The sequence below is a fragment of the Protopterus annectens genome, chromosome 5.part0, assembly GCF_019279795.1.
Source record: "Protopterus annectens isolate FY-2018-M chromosome 5.part0, PAN1.0, whole genome shotgun sequence".
In the NCBI taxonomy this organism is placed as follows: domain Eukaryota; kingdom Metazoa; phylum Chordata; order Ceratodontiformes; family Protopteridae; genus Protopterus; species Protopterus annectens.
In genome coordinates this window covers 626,628,195-626,647,991 of record NC_056735.1, presented here as the reverse complement: position 1 = coordinate 626,647,991, position 19,797 = coordinate 626,628,195, and the positions used below count along the sequence as shown (strand labels likewise).

General features: G+C 40.9%; 1 protein-coding gene across 3 annotated transcripts in view; it reads left to right on the top strand.

Moving 5' to 3' along the window:
• The window catches only part of LOC122802714, a 265,703-nt gene that overhangs the window by 180,488 nt on the left and 65,418 nt on the right, over positions 1 to 19,797 (top strand). The window lies entirely within an intron of this gene.

The following is a 19,797-nucleotide window of genomic DNA, read 5'->3' as shown; positions in this document are numbered from 1 at the left end:
ATAACCCAGTACAGATAGTGGTTACACTCCTTAATCCATCAGCAGCACCACAAAGACAGCTGGACAGTCCTGGGCCTTCATCAGACCTACCACTTCCAACTAGAGTGAGATCCATGCTCCTTTTTTTTTTTTTTTTTTTTTTTTTTAGTTTCTCCAAATCTTTTGGGTTTCTAATACTATGATGGGTATGGACCCCATTCCTAAGTCAAAGTACGATTAAAGTTCATGAAATTAGCATTGTTTCAGTCTTTGATGTCAGCCAAAAGTGCTCTTCGCAGCACCCGCAATGTGCCCGGTAATGACTCCTTTTGGTAGCATATCTAAATAGAATTGTAGACTGTTTTTTTATAAGACCCATTGCTCCTACTACTATTGGAACTGTCTGGGTATCTTTCTTCCACATTTTTTCTTTTTTCTGCCTACAAATCCTGATATTTTATGACTTTGTGTCTCTCTGTACGCAGGACACTGGATGTGGCTATTTCAATGATCAGTGCTACTTTTGTCTTCTTTTCCTGGACCATGATATCTGGTTTTCTAACATCTGTCTTTTGAACTGTTGGTAATGGATGATCCCATGTGATGTAGACTTCATCATTTTCTGTGATGCTTTGTGGCTTATGTTTCCAGTGTTTTTCAGCCACTTCAGTACCATAATGTTTGTACAATCCCCAGTGCAACAGTGTCATCACATTATTATGCCTTTCAGTATACAGTCCTTCTGCCATTAGTATGTCGCAACGAGCAACAAGGTGTGCAACTGTTTCCAATTCTGTTTTACAAAACCTACATTTCTCCCACATGTTCAATGGACTTTTTAAACCAACGTGTATGTAGCCCACTATTTTGTGCTGCCAATATTAACCTTTCATCTCTTGGTTTAACTTCACCTGTCCTTAACCATTCCTGCATTCGTTCCTGATCAACATGAGGTTCTTCCAGAAGTTCTCCATACTTGCAACTATATTTACAGTGGATATAAAAAGTTTATACATCCATGTTAAAAGGCCAGGTTTTTGTGATAAAAAACAAATGAGACCACAATAAATTATTTCAAAACTGTTTCCACCTTTAATGTTATCTATAACCAGTACAATTCAATTGAAAACCAAACAAATCTGTTAGGGGAAAAAATATTAAAAATAAAAAATGTACAATACGCTGGTTGCATAAGTGTGCACACCCTTAAACTAATACTTTGTTGTGTTTGCACACCCTTAAACTAATACTTTGTTGAAGCACCTTTTGATTTAATTACAGCATTCAAACTTCTTGGCTGCACACCTGCCATCAATTAAAGAGACTCTGATTAACCCAAAATAAATTTCAGCTGCCTAGTAGGATTTTCATGACATTTACTCATTTACCTGCTACAGCAAAGGCCATGGTTCATAGAGAGCTCACAAAGCATCAAAGGGATCTCATTGTTGAAAGGTATCAATCAGGAGAAGGGTACAAAAAAATTTCCACAGCATTGGATATACCATGGAACACAATGAAGACAGTCATCAAAAAGTGGAGAAAATATGGGACAACAGTGACGTTGCAAAGAACTGGACGTCCTTCCAAAATTAATGAAAAGACAAGATGAAAACTGGTCAGGGAGGCTGCCAAGAGACCTACAGCAACACTGAAGGAGCTGCAGGAATTTCTGGCAAGTACTGGTTGTTTACTACATGTGCCAACAGTCTCCCGTATTCTCCATATGTCTGGACTGTGGGGTAGGGTTGCAAGACTGAAGCCTTTTCTTACACAGAAAAACATGCAGGTCCTTCTAAAATTTGCAAAACAATACATCAAGTCTCCCAAAAACATGTGGGAAAATGTGATATGGTCTGATGAGACCAAGGTTGAATTTTTTGGCCACAATTCCAAAAGGTACTTTTGGTGCAAAAACAACACTTCACATCACCAGAAGAACACCATTCCCACAGTGAAGCATGGTGGTGGCAGTATCATGCTTTGGGGTTGCTTTTCTTCAGCTGGAACTGGGGCTTTAGTCAAGGTGGAGGGAATTATGAACAGTTCCAAATACCAATCACTTTTGGCCGAAAACCTTCAGGCATCTGATAGAAATCTGAAGATGAAGAGGAATTTCACCTTTCAACACGACAATGACCCCAAGTATACATCCAAATCAACAAAAGAATGGCTTCATGAGAAGAAAATTAAAATTTTGGAATGACCCAGCCAGAGCCCAGACCTAAATCCAATAGAAAATCTGTGGAGTGACCTGAAGAGGGCTGTGCACAAGAGATAACCCTCGCAATGTGACAGATTTGGAGCACTTTTGAAAGGAAGAGTATGCAAATATTGCCAAGTAAAGATGTGCCATGCTGATAGACACCTACCCAAGAAGACTGAATGTTGTAATTAAATCAAAAGGTACTTCAACAAAGTTTTAGTTTAAGTTTGTGCACAAACAACAAGGTATTAGTTTAAGGGTGTGCACACTTATGCAACCAGCTTATTGTACATCTTTTATTTTTTATATTTTTCCCGTAACAGATTTGTTTTTCAATTGAATTGTATAGGTTATAGGTCACATTAAAGGTGGGAAATGTTTTGAAATGATTTACTCATGTCTCACTTTTTATATCACAAAACCCTGGCATTTTAACAGGGGTGTGTAAACTTTTTATATCCACTGTATGCTTTCCACATTTCTTGCCTTCTCATCTGGTCCTTCACATTATATTCTTTCTTTTGTTTTTTGGCACGGTCAGTTGCTGCCTGGTTTTTATGTACTTGTGGTTTGATTTCCATTCCTGCTTGACTCTAGCCTTAGTAGGGATGTCATCTTAGATTTATTCTCCTCATGTTTCAAAACTTTCACTACATCTGGGTCTTGTGAGGTCAGCAGATATGTGTGGAGTCCCAATACTGCAGATCTATACGTGTAATCAGTTTCAAGGAGGCCCATCCCTCCTTCAGAACGTGGAATATGTCATCTTGGTATGCACCGATTTTTATAAATCATTTGGTGAGCATGAAGCATCCTTCTTGTTTTCCAATCTAATCTATCCAACACATTTTGGGGCCAGTCAGCCACTTGAAAACTGTAAGTTAGGACAGGAAGAGCAAGTTAGATTATAGCTTGGATTTCGTTCCTAGATTAATTTAAGTCTTCTAAAGTACTCCTTACTAAGTTTTATTTGCATTTGTTCATGTTTTATTGTTGATTCTTCATCGGTTCCCAAATATTTATACATGCCCTCTTGCTCAAGTTCATTTATGTCACATTCTTGTCCCAAACTGATGATGTTTTGTAGTCCTATCTCGCCTTCATTCTTACATATGGGTTCGGATGGCCTATTACAAAGCTCAAAGTCTCTTAGTTGGCTCGTGGCTAGGTAGGTATCCCATAGTGCACTAGTACAATCTCCAGATCTCGTCTGCCATGTCTACGAGTTCAGAAGTGCTTCTTGCTTGGCCGTGGCTAAGTTTAAACTTTTTTTGTATTATTATCACTTTACCATTTTCTATAGCTAGTTATCTTATTCTAGATAGTATTTAGTAGGGTTAGGAGTGTTTACTAGAGTTTAGAAGTGTTTTTGAAATTTAAATTAGTTAGTTTGTTGAGAACTGGTTGGCCGTTGGCCATTGTTGTTCTCCGCTGGTATCCTGTGTGCTAGTTTCTCGTTAACATTGATATTTCATAGGGCCGCGTTTAGTTAGGACCCTATTTTCTTGCTTTTTATATATATATGTATGTATATATATATATATATATATATATATATATATATATATATATATATTGCGTGCAGTGTTTGTTGCTAGTCTTGTTACAGAGTTTTCTCTGCGGGTCCACATTTTGGGCCTTGGTTTTTCTAATTTAGAAATTTAGCTTGCGTGCAGTTTGTTTGCTCGTTTCCTTGCCTGCTTCTAGTTTCTGGCTTTTTTCTATGACTTAGCCTATCTAGCTAGGTCCGTTTAAGTTGGATGACCTAGTTCTCTGCTATTTTCATATTTTCCTCAGGGCTAGGCCCATTTAAGTTAGAGAACCTAGTCCTCTTTACTCTCTTAATTTGTGTCTGTATGTGCTTGTTAGGGCTAGGCCCATTTAAGTTAGAGGACCTAGTCTTCGTTGTGGTTGTTGTGTACCTGCTTTAATTACATAGCTCATCAACATGTCTAAAGATTCTAAAGACCACAAACCTTTGGGTTTCAAAAAATGTATAAAGTGCTCCCAGAAGATGTCAATTACGGATGGCCATAGTAATTATGTATATTGTCTCGGAGTCATTCATTTGCAGGAAATTTGTTTATTCTGCCATTCCTTTAGCTCTAGAGTCCATCAGGAGCAGAAGAACAAGCTAATTTTGAAAGGTCTCCTCAAGCCTTCCTTCGCGGAAGACTTAGCAAGTTCTTCTTCTTCATCCAAATCACATTCTTCCACAAAAGAGAAGGTTAAGTCGGCCAAGAGGCTTTTTCCGGTGCCAACTAGTGTATCGGAACCTCCTCAGAAACAATCTAAACTTAATAAGACTTCTAACTCCTCGGCTCCACTGTCCTCAGAGCCGGTCGATGTTGGCACTTCAGTGTTGGCCCCAAGCCTTTCGGAGCTGACTACTGAAAAATTACATCAGAGCAGGTCCAGAGATCCTTTTCCGGTCTCCCCAACCTTAAGATCTCCAATTTTACAGAGATCCAGATCACCTACCTTGTCATCCAGATCCTCCAAGAGCCTGTCAGAGGAAGATGTGGAGAGAGTAATGCTTAGACTCCTGAAGTAATCTGCCTTGCCCAAATTGTTGTTGGCTCCGACCCAGTTGGTTCTGGAGCCACCTAAGTCCATCCTCCCTGTTGTGGTTCCTCCTACGAGCTGAGTCGGGCCTTTGGAGCCAGAGTTTTCGGTGCCACTTGTGGAACCCTCGCTTCCAGCTCCCCTTGTGGCTGTGTCAGAGCCGAGTTCCGCTCCAACACCTTTGGCGGCGTCCGTGGTGTCTAGGAGCTGAAGCTTACTGGTCGGGCTCGACGGGGACACTTGGACCCAAACCTCCTGGGTTCCGAGTCTCCCTCTCGGTGCGTCAGCTAGGGTGAGCTTGGACCCTATATCCATCTCTGAGCCGGTCACTCTGGAGTGGATGACTACCTCCATTTCCTCAGAACCGGAGCTGCCTTTGGAGCCGGAGAGATCTGCTTTCGAGATGATGAGGAGTGTGCTGTCTCGCTCATCAGCTCCATGCAAGGGTACCGACGCTCTTCCTCCTCAAGCACCGACCTCGGTCTCAGTACCTACTCTCTCTTGTGATAGCAGAGACCCGCAGCCTCAGGAGCCCCCCGTTGGATGGCCCCCAGTCTTCCGAGACCTCCCCAGAGTACCCTTCTGAGGAGCCCCCTCAGAAAAGGACATGCAGGAAGAAGCATGTATACTCCCCGGATGAGTCCATTACTTCAGACACTGACCTTGAGGATTCAGAAGGGTCCCCCAAGTCATCCTCTGATGATGTCTCCTTTGTAGACATCTTAGAGATCCTTAAGCAGAGAGGCGGCTGGCCCACTGTCACCCCTTCTGGTGAGGAGTCAGTGTACCTGAAGGCTTTTGGGTCTCAACCTTCAGCCTCGTGGCTGTCTCCACCTTTTGATGAACTTTTAGACCTGGTTAGTCAGAAGGTGTGGGAGACTCCTGATGCCGTGGAGCCATTTCCCAGAAGACCCAATAAATTTCTGTCTGCCCCTAAAGAGAAAGATTTTTTTGTCCAAGGGCGTGCCTGTAGATGCCATGGTGGTGGCTGCGGCCACCAAGTAGGAGCTAGTGGAGACTTCTTAATCTGTCCATCCGCTGATTAAGGAGTCTTGAATGATGGATAGATACAGGAAGCGTATCTTTTCTTCAGCAGCTTTTACACTCAGATCACAGAACTATCTCACACATTTTACGAGGTTTCAAAGAGATCTTCTCAAGGAGTTAGGAGATACTCTTCAAGGTACATCTACTGAAGGAGTCCCTGAGAAGGTGTCTGCTCAGTTGTCCACCTTAAATTCCATTGTGAACTCCTCCATGAGGCTGATCTTTTATGCAGCCAATGGAGTGAGCAGGGCAGTGGGTTCAGGAGTTTCTCTTAGGAGACACTCCTGGATGTGCTTATGTAATTTTGTGGAGCCTTCCAAGTCTACCTTTACCAACACATTGTTTGGACCCAAGGTAAAAGATACACTCACCAGGTGCAAACAAGAAGGGAAAACTCTCTGCTGTGGGAGTGTGTTTTACTGTCCCCTCTTAGACCATATCCTAAGGGTCAGAGAGATGGTAAGGTGTAGTTCAAGAAGTCCCAGAGGTTTTTCCCGGATGCACAGGGTGACTCTTCTTTCAGATGCAGAGGAGGAAGAGCTAATGGTAGACATCACCCTAGAGGCAAGGGGGGGTCCGCCAAACCAGGGAGGCCGTGATTAATTTTGAGGCCATCCCTATCAGCGCTCCTGATGTGGGGCCCGGCTGTGCTTCTCTGGAGCCAGTCGGGTGTCACCTATCTTTGTATCCAGAAGCCTGGCTAAACATCACCCAAGACAAGTGGTTACAAAGAATAATCACCAGAGGTTACTCCATACCCTTTTCTCTTCCACCCCACAATCCCAAGAATATCCCAGATGTTCTACCCAATCACAGGGATCAAGCAACTATAGAAGTGCAAAAGTTGCTTGCAAAGAGAGTCATCTAAACCGTCCCCACAGACCAGATAGGATTCGGAACTTTCTCCAGATTATTTTTAGTGCTAAAACATACAGGGGACTGGAGGCCCATCTTGGACCTCAGCAAACTAAATGAATCCGTAAAGAAGGACAAGTTCCGGATGGTGACACTGCAGTCTATACTCCTTCTGTTAGGGAAAAACAATTGGATGTGCTCCATAGAACTCCAAGATGTGTACTACCGTATAAAAATGGACAGAGCATCGAGGAGTCACTTACACTTCTGTCTGGGAGCCAGTCACTACCACTTTTGTGCTCTTCCCTTTCGTCTCACTACAGCCCCCAGGTTTTCACCAAATGTATGGCTGTAGTGACAGCTCACCTGAGACGTCCAGGATTCCAGGTGTTTCCATACCTGGACGACTGGCTCCTGACTGCCACCACCAGGCATCTACTCCTACAAGCCAAAGATTCCACCATCCAGTTTTGTTCCCAGCTGGGGATTACAATAAATTGGGAAAATTGTGCCTTATCACCCTCTCAATTTGTGACTTTTATAGGCACAGAAATATTCACAGTCGCCATGTTAGCTCGTCTACCTGCAGAAAGAATTCAAAGCCTCAGACAACAAATTCTCAGGCTACTTCCTCTACAGAAGTCAAGGGAAAGACAGTGCTGAAACTCTTAGGGACCATGACCTCCACCATAACGTTAGTCCCTCAAGCCAGATTACATATGCAAATTATCCAATAGCTTCTATCTTCCCAGTGGTCCTTTCAACAGCTGCCTCAATCTCACCACATCATCATAACAGTGTCTTGCAAAAAGGACCTTTGTTGGTGGATTCAACCCGACCAACTAACTACAGGCACTCCATTCCTTCCTTGCCAACCCGTTGCTACTGTGACCACGGATCCCTCACAGATAGGGTGGGGGGGGCATTATCTAGGCAGGACTGTCCAAGGCACATGGCAAGATCACAAGGCTCACCTGCATATCAATGTTCTAGAGGTGAGAGCAGTGCTTCTAGCATTGCAAGCACTTCACGACTTTCTTCCTCTAGGGACGATAGCAATCCAATCAGACAACATGTCAGTGCTATGGTATTTCAACAAGCAAGGAGGAACCAGATCTTCCCCCCTTTGTCAAGAAGCCGTTCATGTTTGGAAGTGGGCAATTTCTTCCCAACGCTTTCTAGTGGCAACGCACATCCCAGGGACAACCAGTGTGATAGCCAACAAGCTCAGCAGGGCAATCTTGTTGCCTCACGAGTGGACTCTGAATCAGGAAATAGCGGAACAGATCTTCCGCAAATGGGGACAACCTTGCTGCAATCTCTTTGCCAGTCCAATCAACTCCAAATGCAGCAGCTACTTCTCCCTTGTCCCCCCTCCGGGGGAGCCACCGAGAGATGTACTTGTTCTTGATTGGCCCTTGGGACTCCTTTATGCTTTCCCTCCCTTTCCTCTCATATCCAAATTTGTTCAGAAAGCAAAGTTATTGGGGAAGCAAAATGGTTTTCATCACTCCTTACTGGCCTCACCAGATTTGGTTCCCCTTTCTCGGGCCTCATCTACTAGATGATCCATGGACTCTGGACCCAGTGCCAGACCTCTTGACACAAGTCAGGCTCCCTTCATTCCTGCCTCCACACCCTCAACTTGACAGCGTAGCTGCTCCAATTCCATCCCTAGTCAGGCTTCATGATTTTTCACCTGCTGTGACTCACATCTTCGCATAAACATTCCACTAGGAAGTTATACACTAACAAATGGAGAAGGTTTTCTATCTGGGCAGAAGAAAGGAATGTAGATCCTTACACTGCATCCATCCCTATGGTATTAGAATTTTTGTCTGAACTTTTCCGTCAGAGATCTGCTGCTGCCACAATTAGGGTCCAATTGGCAGCGATATCTAATTTTCATTTGGGTCAACATGAATCTAACCTGATGTCCCACAGATTGTGTAAAACCTTCCTTAAGGGTGCTACTTTGCTGAAACCTCCCTTTCAGGAACTGGTATCTCCCTGGGATCTAAACATTGTTTTGTCCAAACTAACTTCACCGCCTTTTGAACCCGCTCATTTGTGCCTATTGAAGTTTCTGTCTTAGAGGATCTTGTTTTTAGTAGCCATCACATCAGCTAGATGAGTATCAGAGCTACAAGCACTGTCTATTAAGCCTCCTTATTTGATTTTCCACAAAGACAGAGTTTCTCTTCATACAAATCCTTCCTTTATCCCTAAAGTGTGCTCTCACACTAATTTGAACCAAACCGTAGAATTACCTGTGTTTTTCTCTAATCATTCCAATGCAGCAGAATACAAATTTCATTAATTGGATGTTCACAGACAGTTACAGTTCTACCTTCACAGGACTAAGGAGCTCAGAAGGTCAGACCAATTGTTCGTATCCTTTTCTGATTCTAGACTAGGTCTGCCAGTCTCTAAAGTGACCCTGTCTGATTGGATTTCAAGCTGTATTTCCTTCATTTACTCCTCCAATGGAAAAACTCTACCATTCAAGATTAAGGCTCATTCTACACAATCCCAGTCTACATCTGCTGCCTTCCAAGCCAGAGTTCCAATTGACAGTATTTGTGCAGCAGCAACCTGGGCTACCCCTCATACCTTTATTACCCATTACAAATTGGACCTGACCTCAAGGGGTAGAGACTCCTTTGGTTCCACGGTACTCAGGAGTATTTTCCCGTGAGCCACCCAAGAATAAGGTGCTAGGGACGCTGTCCCATATGTAAGAATGAAGGTGAGATAGGACTACAGAACATAAAGAAGTTATGTACTCACCATAACGTTCCATGTTTGTAGTCCATCTCGCCCTTCAATCTTACGAACCCACTCACCTACCCCCATCCTGGAAGGATCTGGAGACAGTATAGTATTACCTTGGTAGGGTGGGAGACCTTTCATTATTGTTGTTCTTTCTGGATAACCTTAGTTCTGTCTTTCTATAGTTTAGCAGCAAACAAGATCTGGGGATTGTACTAGTGCACTATGGGATGCCTACCTAGCCACGAGCCAACTAAGAGACTTTGAGCTTTGTAATAGGCTGGGTCAGAGCCAATGATCGGCTCCGAACCCATATGTAAGAATGAAGGGCGAAATGGACTACAAACATGGAACATTATGGTGAGTACATAACTTCTTTTTTTCTTGGTGCTGCAGTTTTCCTGCTTTAAAGGTTGCTTTTGCACATTTATCAAGACCAAATGACGTTCTTATATCATCTGAAAAAGTTTTGACAACTTGCAGTTGTGCTTTCAGTTCCTCACCTGATGAGCTATGCAATTTCAAATCATTGACAAAGAGAAGATGGAAAGTCTTTACACTTTATTTTCTAGGAGCCAAATTATAGCCATGACCTAAGCTGTTAAGTAGACAGCTTAGTAGGTTAAGGGCAAGGCAGAATAGCAGCAGTGACAGAGAGTCACCCTGGAATATCCCCCTTTGGATTTTTTTCCCTGGAATAATAAGTTGTCCTTTATCATGACTTAATTGCAAAGTGGTCTACCACTGTTTCATGGTCAGTGTAATGTAGTCAATCAGTGTAGGGTGTATCTTACATATTTTTAAGCACTCTTTTATCCATGAATGTGGGATACTATCAAGTGCTTTTTTGTAGTCAGTCCATGCCATACTTAAATTCTTCCCCTTTTTACAGTTCTCCACTATGACTTTATTTAACAACAAATGATCCTTTGTTCCATATCACTTTCGTTTATTGCCCTCTTGTTCTATTGCCATAATTGAGTTTTCTTCTAAATGACTGTAAACACTGTCGGCATCAAAGCAGGTTATTGGTCTATAATTTTTAGGGTAGCTTGCAGGTTCACTGTTAAGTAGGAGCATTGTTTTTCCTGTTGTTAGCCAGGTTGGTGTCTTTTCGGGGTGCACATATAAATAATTCTTACTCATGGCTAAATCTTTGTGCAGAGTTGTTAATACTTTTAACCAGAAGTTAGGTACTGCATCTGGGCCTGGGGTTTCCCAATTAGGGGCTTTTCTTAGCTTTGTTTCATTCTCTCTAGCTGTTACTTCATCCCACTTTATATCCTGTACCTTTAAATTTCTTATGCTTTCTTTTTCTTTTTCTTCTTCTTCTTCTTCTTCTATCCATTTAGCATATTTGTTATGTTCCACAGGATCTTTATAGATACTTCTCCAGAATTTATCTATTTTTTTTCTTTTTTGGGTGGTCTTTCAATTCCTTTTACCTTATTTCCCAATTCTCTATAAAACTTTTTGGGTCATTAATAAATTGCTTATTTTGTACTTTTCCTTTGTATTTGTCTGTATATCTTCTACATTTTTCCACCTGTGCTGAGCTTTTAGCTTATGTGCAATAGTGCATGATCCTGATCTGTTCTAATACTGGGCATTGTTTTTATCATGTCTATCCTGAGTATTTTTGTTGATCTCTTCTAACAGTGACACTTCTTGTCTTAGTTGCTTTATAGTTTTCTCTATTCGATACTTCCATGATGGTATTCAATTTCTCCCCTTTCTCTCCCTCACTACCCTGTGTTCTTGTGGTAGAACTTTATCAGTTATTAATTTAGCTGCACAGTAATATATTCTGTTTACTTCTGTTATATTGCATGAATCTCTGTGGACAGTCCTAATTACTGTGTTCATTTGTTTTATCAAACTTCTGACTTTCTGGGTTTTATTGACCTTCTGCAGTCTATTTCTTTCATTGACCGTAGTATGTCTTTCTATCTCTTAAGTCAAGCAACTCTTCTCTTAGCTCGTTTTCTTCTAAACTGAGGGCACATTTTTTTGTTTTCCATTTCCTGCGGGCATTCTATAGAAAATTCTATTGCATCTTTCTGTAGCACATAGCCTTCAATTTCATCTCATCATGTGCTATCCTTTGCTCTGTCATATGATAACTCACTGGGCTATCACTCCTCAACATTAACTGCGTGAGAGTTTCCACAGTTTCCTGTTCCTTCCCTTGCTATCCAGCTTCAAGTGACTGTTTATACTGGTTTTCTGTAGAAGGCTCCAAAATATCTTCATATGGCACCTGACCAATTACTTCCAGTTGTACTGGTTTCCCCTTAATTTGGAGTTCCATTGCTCTGTTCAGTTGTGGTGGTTTCTGAATTAGATTTTCTACACTGAGTCCTTCACTTTGGAGGTACTTCATGACCTCTGTTTCTATTTCTTTAACTTATCCACTACTGATCTCCTTTTCTACTTTTCCTCTTTGTCTTCTTATTTTTTTGTATTGTAAAGTTTTCCATGTCCGGATTCCTTTGCCTGTGTTCCTCTTCAAATATCTTTGGTGCTGCTCTTTTTGTATTGATTAGTTTTGCTTTCTCCTTTGCATAGATATTACACCATATTAAATCTCTTTTTCTTTCCCATGTCCATATTTCTTTTTCAGATGTCTCCTGATCTTCCTGTTTCTCCTTACTTTGGGGACTAGTGATGTAACCTGTGTTAGACCTTCTACATCAAATCCTTCACTTCGCAGGCACTTCATAACTTCAACTTCTATTTTTTTTTACTTCTACTTTATTAATCTTCTTTTCTACATTCCCTCTTTGTGATATTATTTTTTTTATTGTGAAATTTTCCATATCTGAATGCCTTTGCCTGTATTTCTCTTTGAATATCTTTGGGGCTGCCTTCTTTATGTTGATTACTTTGGCTTTCGCCTTTGCATAACTCTTGCACCATATTAAATCTCTCTTTCTTTCCCATGTCCATATTTCTTTTTTATAAGTTTTATAAGTTTCAAATATATCTAGGTTTTGTTGTATACATTTTCGCACTTCCTCAGATGCGTTTTTTTCCAAACAGATCAAAGTTTCTTGATCTGTATACTGTTTTTCGAAAATCTGTTGTATTAATGACCACAATTTTTTATTTGAAGCTTCTGACAGTTTTTCTTGCAAAAGTATTTTTCTTTTCTCTAATTTATCTCTTAATCTTTTTGTATATCTTGTATCTAGAAATTCTGAGCTTTTTGCATAATAGTAATAATACATAATTTATTTCTTATCCTCAGTAGTCACTCTATCATCTTTATGGCTCTTCTATGGCCTGTTATTTATTTTTTTGGACTTCTACTTCCCTCTATAACAGGGGGCATCCTCCGCCTGGGCCAGATTAGCCCCATTGTAAGAATGTTTTCATATTTTGAGGATTCTACACTGTCATTTTTTTCCATTCCTGGCACCAGTGCACCTACTAGGATTGGGCACTTTTTTATCCTGGGTCTTGTGCACCCAGCTAACTTTTTTTTAGTTTTTAACCTACTTCTGTCCATGATATATGCTATATAAATACAGTCTATATATCAGTGTCACCTTGATGAGATTTTGTGAAAAACAGGGTCCACCTTGTGAAGGTACTCACCAAGACTTGAGGATGAATTCAGTTTCAGCACTACTACTGTCCTTTGCTTGCTGGCTTTTCATCTTTCCTTTCGGACTAACCCTTCCATCATCTAATGGCACCAGCCCACTGATTCTTCTGTGCCAGCATTTCTGTCTGCTTCTTTGCACCAGCAAAAAGCAAATGGACTCCTGAGAAATTCAGCAGATCAGTAAAGTACCCAATCTTGTTATTGACCCCAGTTTTAATTTAACAGCATACAACAGGAATACTTTAGGGTTTTGGGTGCAGAAGGTAAGAAAACTGCACGCACATCTGTTACTGAGACACTGGAGAAATCATTCTCAAGTTGTACCTTTGCAAAGCCATTGTGTAGAGATACAGCAGCTCAGGCAGTGCACAAAACCTGTCTTCATCTCTGTAGTGGAGAACCTTCTGGGATTTTCTAGATTCAAGGCACAGATTTCTGTGTGCATGCTTTGTCGACATCTTTCTGGACATCTTTAGTCATGACCTAATAATCTTCACAACATTACTGTCCTCCATTGTTTTTTGGCAAGCCACATACAGTATTCTTAAACTGTTAAGGCATGCCCATTTTTTTGAATTCTTTAAACTTAATCTTAGTTTTGGATCATGTAGATCACCATCTACATCATTTGCAGCCATGCCAGTCATCACCAAATGTGTAATTTTTACTGTAGTTTCCAGTATGCTAGCATTGAGGTCTCTGTACTGCTGCTATCATATGTCAGTTGTTGCAGAAACAAAATAGCTGATCACAGATCCTAAAGTACTTGTCCACTTCACAGCAATCCACTATTTTTCTGAGTCATTCAACACAGGAATGGAGTTCATGTATGAGGATACAATGTCAACTACTGTATGTAGGAGCATCTGACAAGTGACAAAGCGATAAAAAGGGTTGAATATGACTGCAGAGCAGTTTTGGAAATATTATTTTAGGTTTATTGCATTGGCATTTACACAAATGAAGGGGCTGAAATGAAGAATGTATAACTCATTTAAAAAATGGCATTTAATGCTACACTGCACAGACCTGGTGTGATATCTACTTAACTCTTTACTTGTATCCTGGGAATTCCAGGTATGCAGTCTGTCTATAATAAGGCATACCTCTCCTGAGAGTAAGTTCACCTGTACAGTTTTAAGGTGCCTGGAATACCCAGGATACAAGTAATCTGTCTATAATAAGGCATACCTCTCGTTAGAGCAAGCTCACCTGTACATTTCTTAAGGCGATTGTAATACCCAGGTACAAGTAATCTGTCTATAATAAGGCATACCTCTCCGGTGAGTAAATTCACCTGTACATATTGTAAGGCGCTAAGATGGGCGGATGCTTTAAGAGGACCAAGAGTAGCCTGAGTGGCATCTGTTTTGCTGAACAACTCGTGGAACTTAGTGTGTGACAAACATGATTGTGTTAATAGGTGAATATGTAGTCAGATGTATGTACTGTGGGACATTCGGTGTCTTGTTTTCACCTCATTTGGCACATAACCAAAAATAAACAAATCACAAGAATGTTGTTACACTTAATGTCTCATAATATAGTTTGACTGTCCACATGTTATACCAGTGGCATCAAAATGAAATTATCACAAGTCACACAGAAGGACTATCACACTTAGCTAATCTTTGCCATACAAGGCATACTGTAAAAGTAAATAGTTTAAATCCTTTAATAATCACATCGCCACAGTAGTCGGGAAATCCTTCTACGTGGCACACCTCATTACAAAAGGTTTCTCATCCAGAAAAAAAGAGGTCATTGTTCCCCTCTACTCATCACTCATTAGACCCATTATAGAGTACAACGCCCCTTTTGGTATGTACCTCACAAGACATCTGCAACAACTGGAAAGGCCGCAGAAATACCTCACAAAGAGGATTACTGGCCTCAATCAGATGCCCTACGCAAACCGTCTCAAAAAACTCCAGCTTTACTCCGTCGCATATCGCCTACTCAGAGGTGATCTCTGCCTAACATACAAAGCTATGTCAAACCCAGAGCTGTTGGACATGCTCCACTTAAAGAAATCCCAATCCCTCCGAGCTACACACTCTAGGGACCTAAACCTTGTCACCACAATAAACAGAACATGCCGGAAGGATAGAGTCCTGTCCGAGACTTCCCATACTCTGGAATTAACTACCTATCTATATCAAACAAAGCTCCTCATTAGCACTCTTCAAGAATAATCTTGATGATTGAATGGGAAATAGGAAATTCACCCCAGGGATCACCTCTGTGGCTCTGCTTGACAGTGGCACAGGAAAATAATTTTCTTGTGTTCCAAAAGCTAGGGTATCTTTTTGGCTGGGCTTGTATAGGCCCCAGGGCCAATAGCCTAGTACCTACCTATGAACCTATGAACCTATAAATCCTGCTGCATTGTTGTAATCATTCAACTATGTATTAGCATAAGTAAATGTTATTGTATTATTTTAAGCATTTAGTTACATATCAGTGTTGCTCTAAATAATATGACATACACTAATACTTCATGTTGACAGTGGCTGACTTATCGGCAGGGGTCACTGTCAGTTTAAATTATATGACATTATCAGAAGTGCGTACCATGAGACATTTGCCATCTGTCTCCTACTAACCACAAGTGCCTTTTAATCTTTGCATATAATAGGAAACTTGACAGAGACTCAGTCTTGTTAAATGGCTTGTTGGATGTCACACAGTAGGCAGCTGAAGTTTGACAGAATTAAATCCTGGGCTACAGGAACCAGACTTTATCAGCTCATAGCTTTAATCCTCTGGACTAGCTAGCAGTTGACAGAGCTCCTACAGAAGGTGGGGGAATGTAGATGTTATAGTCTGTGTTGACATAGCTAAAATGTGTGCAACAAATAATTATGTTTTTCCCATTTTAGCTGCACACTGAAAAAAGAAGGCAAAATCAATGATGTTCTTTTAGGACCTTTAGAAATCATGAATGGGAAAGAAACAGTGGTACATAGATTCATAGATATTCTAAGGCAATTGAGTCCTATGACCATTCACACCTTCTCAGTACCATTTCTAAGGCTGCACCTCTTTTCTGCTGGTGGGCCATACCGGTTAATCCTGGCATAAATTTGTGGATACCCATCCAGTTATCTAGGTTATGACTGAAGGAAGATTGTAAGTTGCACCATTTAACATATTTGAGTAATTAATTCCAGAGGTTTGTAAGGTGCTGGGTAATAAACTTGTCTCTCTACCATGTTTTATATATCTGTTGGTGAAGGTTTAGATACCTGGTTCTAGTACTGGTGGAGATATTGGCCTTGCAAAGATACAAAATGCCCAGCACAACTGGGTCTCTAATGGCATGGTAAGTAAGACAGAAATCTCCCCTCAAAAGTCTGTAAGACACTAAATAAGGGAAAAAAGCTTCCAGCCACTTCTAGTAGTTCGGGGACTTTAGATCTTTGATTGTTTTGGTTAGGAACCTTTGGGATCTTTCTAATTCTTTGAAATGGTCAGTAAGGTACATCCCAAAGGGGGAGCTGTACTTGATAACTGACCTGATCAATACTGAGTATAAGGAAGCAATTACTTCTCTGGACTTTATATTCTTTTCACAATTAGATGTGCCAAATAAAATGATTTCCTGACATCTGTTGTCATATGATGATCATGAAAGAGGGAGATATCAATCACATACCAAGGTCCTTGACTGCATTTTCATTTTGGAGTGGTATGTTGTCTGTACAGCATAATAAGGGTAGGAGATAAGTTTTCTGCCAAAACTGACAATACTGCAGTCTTTAGCAATTAGTTTGAGCCCATTTTAGTACACCAAGAGGTTACTAGACACGGTTTGGGTTTGGCTGTTAGAGGATGACAATAAAAATGCTGTTTTGAAATCATGCAGAATTTTTTAGCCAAAGATTTTAGCTTTCTGCTTGGAGATCAGAAAGGTAAATCCTAAAAGGAAAGATCCCAGCACTGAGCACTGATGCTCACCTGTGGTCATTTTCATACATTCTGATAAGGCCTTCAAACCACAACAGCTCACAGCTCCAAATCAGGTGAGATAAAAGGAGTCACAAGCAAGTGTTAGATGCAATTAGGTCTGGATATGCTTGACATGTTTGTACTCAACAAGGAAAAAGTAAACCTAGACAAAATAAATTACTGATAATTGTAATGGATGGACTGGACAGTGAAACTGGGGGGCTCTTTAAAATATGATCTATGACAAGTAGAAGGACCTCAAGGGGTATGTATCGCAGTTTTATAAGGAGGGGCTGTCAGTGATAAATGTGATTTCCAAAAGCAGGACCCTAAACATATGTTAAGGGTTCAAGTTATCATTAATACAATTGTAGGCAAGATGTTGTGGTTACTAGGAGCCAGTAATTCCTGACTTCACCTTTATATGAAATATGCTTAGCATAATAAACAGAAAAGGTAAGGCTCTAATATGAATATGACCTCTATAAATCTTTGCATGGAGCTCCCCATATATTATTTTACCATGTTAAGTTCCATTTATGTGGCCATTAAGTGAAAAAGGGAGTGTAAAGAAATAAAGTCCTGCCAGAAAAGAGAAAAAAATAAAATTTAGAAAATAGTATCGGTGTCCTAGAATGAAACAATGTTTGTTTCTGCACATCCCAGACTAAACTAGGCTTGGAGTATCAATGTTGCATCATGCACCATTCATTAACATTTGAAAAGGCATTCTACTGTGAATTAAAAGATTTATTCAAGCAGTCCAAAAGCAGAGACATGTTGATGACATTGTATCAAGAAAGCCACTATACAACATGGCCACCTCATGGTAGAGTCCAGCAGAGGGTCATCTTTCATTTCCATGATAGCACTTGGAATGAATAATGTGCTGATGGCAGAGGATAAATAAAGAAGATGTAATGAAATGGCCTGCATGAAAACTCTGGTATGGCCGAATACATTTGATGAACACACTATTTTGTTGGAGATCACTAGGACAGCAGTAATATCCCTTTCCCTCCAGGTGCAGCCATCTCAGCATTGGTTTTAATGCCAACTCCTTTAACACAGAGAGGTAAAGCCCTGACTTCAAGTCAGGCAACCTGAGTTTGATTAGCAGCTTGCCCACCTGTTGGAGAAGGCTTGAAAAGAGAAAGGAGTGATAGGACTTTGCCTGTATGTGTTTCTTCAGGGGTTGGGATGGGGGATGACATTCCAGTGGAGGTGGGCTATTTCTGATGCACTGGTGATGGTTGGACCTCAGAAATGACTGATCGGCCAAGAAAGTGGAATCCCCTAGGAGGGCATTGCTGGAGTATGGCCCAGGATGGGTTGCATAGAACGTCTTAGCTCAAGAATCAAGGACAAAGCCAAAAAATGATGGTCAAAGGCTCAAACTTAGGGATAGATTTTAAATATTGTCATTTTATACTTAAAAAGTTGTTAGAATAGCAGGTTTTATAGTAGCCTGCATTTTTTGAAGGTTATGAAGTCTTAAATTCAAGTATCTGTTATTATGTAGTGACTGCAGTCCTCAACAATTGGTCAGAAAATCATATACTTTATGAGGAGAAGACAATAAATATGAGCAATATCAGGGACAGGTGAGAGGATGTCCTTCAGAGTAACCATGCCTCATTGTTCTGTAGTCATGATAATGATGCCAGCACATATTTAAAAAGAAAACAATAACCTGACTCACCCTTTTCAAAGAACAGCACTAGTAGCTCACAGCCTCAGTCAGCTCCCCACAGGAGCCCCATCATCACAGTTATGGGAGAGCTGTGACCTCAGCCTGGAAGCATTAAACACCCAGGTAGCTCCACAGAAGAATGAGTATCATTGATTTGGGAGGAGTTGGGCTTGAAAAGGGTTATACTGTCACCAGGAATACCTGCACTGCCAATCCAAGACAAACTCATGGAGAAAAAAAAGTTGATATTAAAAATAACTAGGGGGTGCAAGTTATGTACTCCCTTTGTAAATGAATGTAGATTGTATTTCTCCAACACAATCTTTTTTGTGGGTTTTTTGCTCCCATTGAGTGTTAATCATCATCCCCCTCCTGGCCAGTCAAACATTTTGTTCCCCATTATGGAGTAAGGGTCGATCTGAAGATGCTATCATTTAGGCAGCCATCAAAGGTGTCACACAGTTTTTCTATATACTATACAGCCCCTGTGCATGCTTGTTTTGGGAGGGAAGGGTGTGTGCAGTGCACAAACATGCCAGCCACCTCTCAGTTCCATAAGGGCATTACCAGCAAACAGCTGTGCTCTTCTATTCTCCAGCATGGGTAGGAGTTTTGCTGGTTTCCACTGGAGAAATCACATAACCCTGTGTGTTCACCGAGTGCTTGTGCCCAACCCTCCCTCCAAGAAAGGACAGCAGGCCATGCTCTTTCATTTCTCTGTCTCCCTGTCTGACTCCTCCAGTGCGGTGGGGCTTCTATTCAAACCCCCATCTTCTGCTTTGTAGTCATAACTGCATCTCTCTGCAACACATAACTTCTTCAATATTTTTGTTACTGTGGATATGATTCCTAGTATCACTAACGAAAGTGATACCTGTAATACTTGTGCAGTTACTGATTTCTTTTTTTTATGTTTTCTAGGGAGACTAGACTGTCTGGCTGCTATGATTTAGCAGCAAGATATTTGCCAGTTAGTTTATGCAGTCTTGTAGAGGTTCAGTGCATGTAACTTGCTTTAAAAGTCACATGTTTAGATGTGTGTGTGTGTGTGTGTGTGTGTGTGTGTGTGTGTGTGTGTGTGTGTGTGTGTGTGTGTGTGTGTGTGTGTGCGTGCGTGTG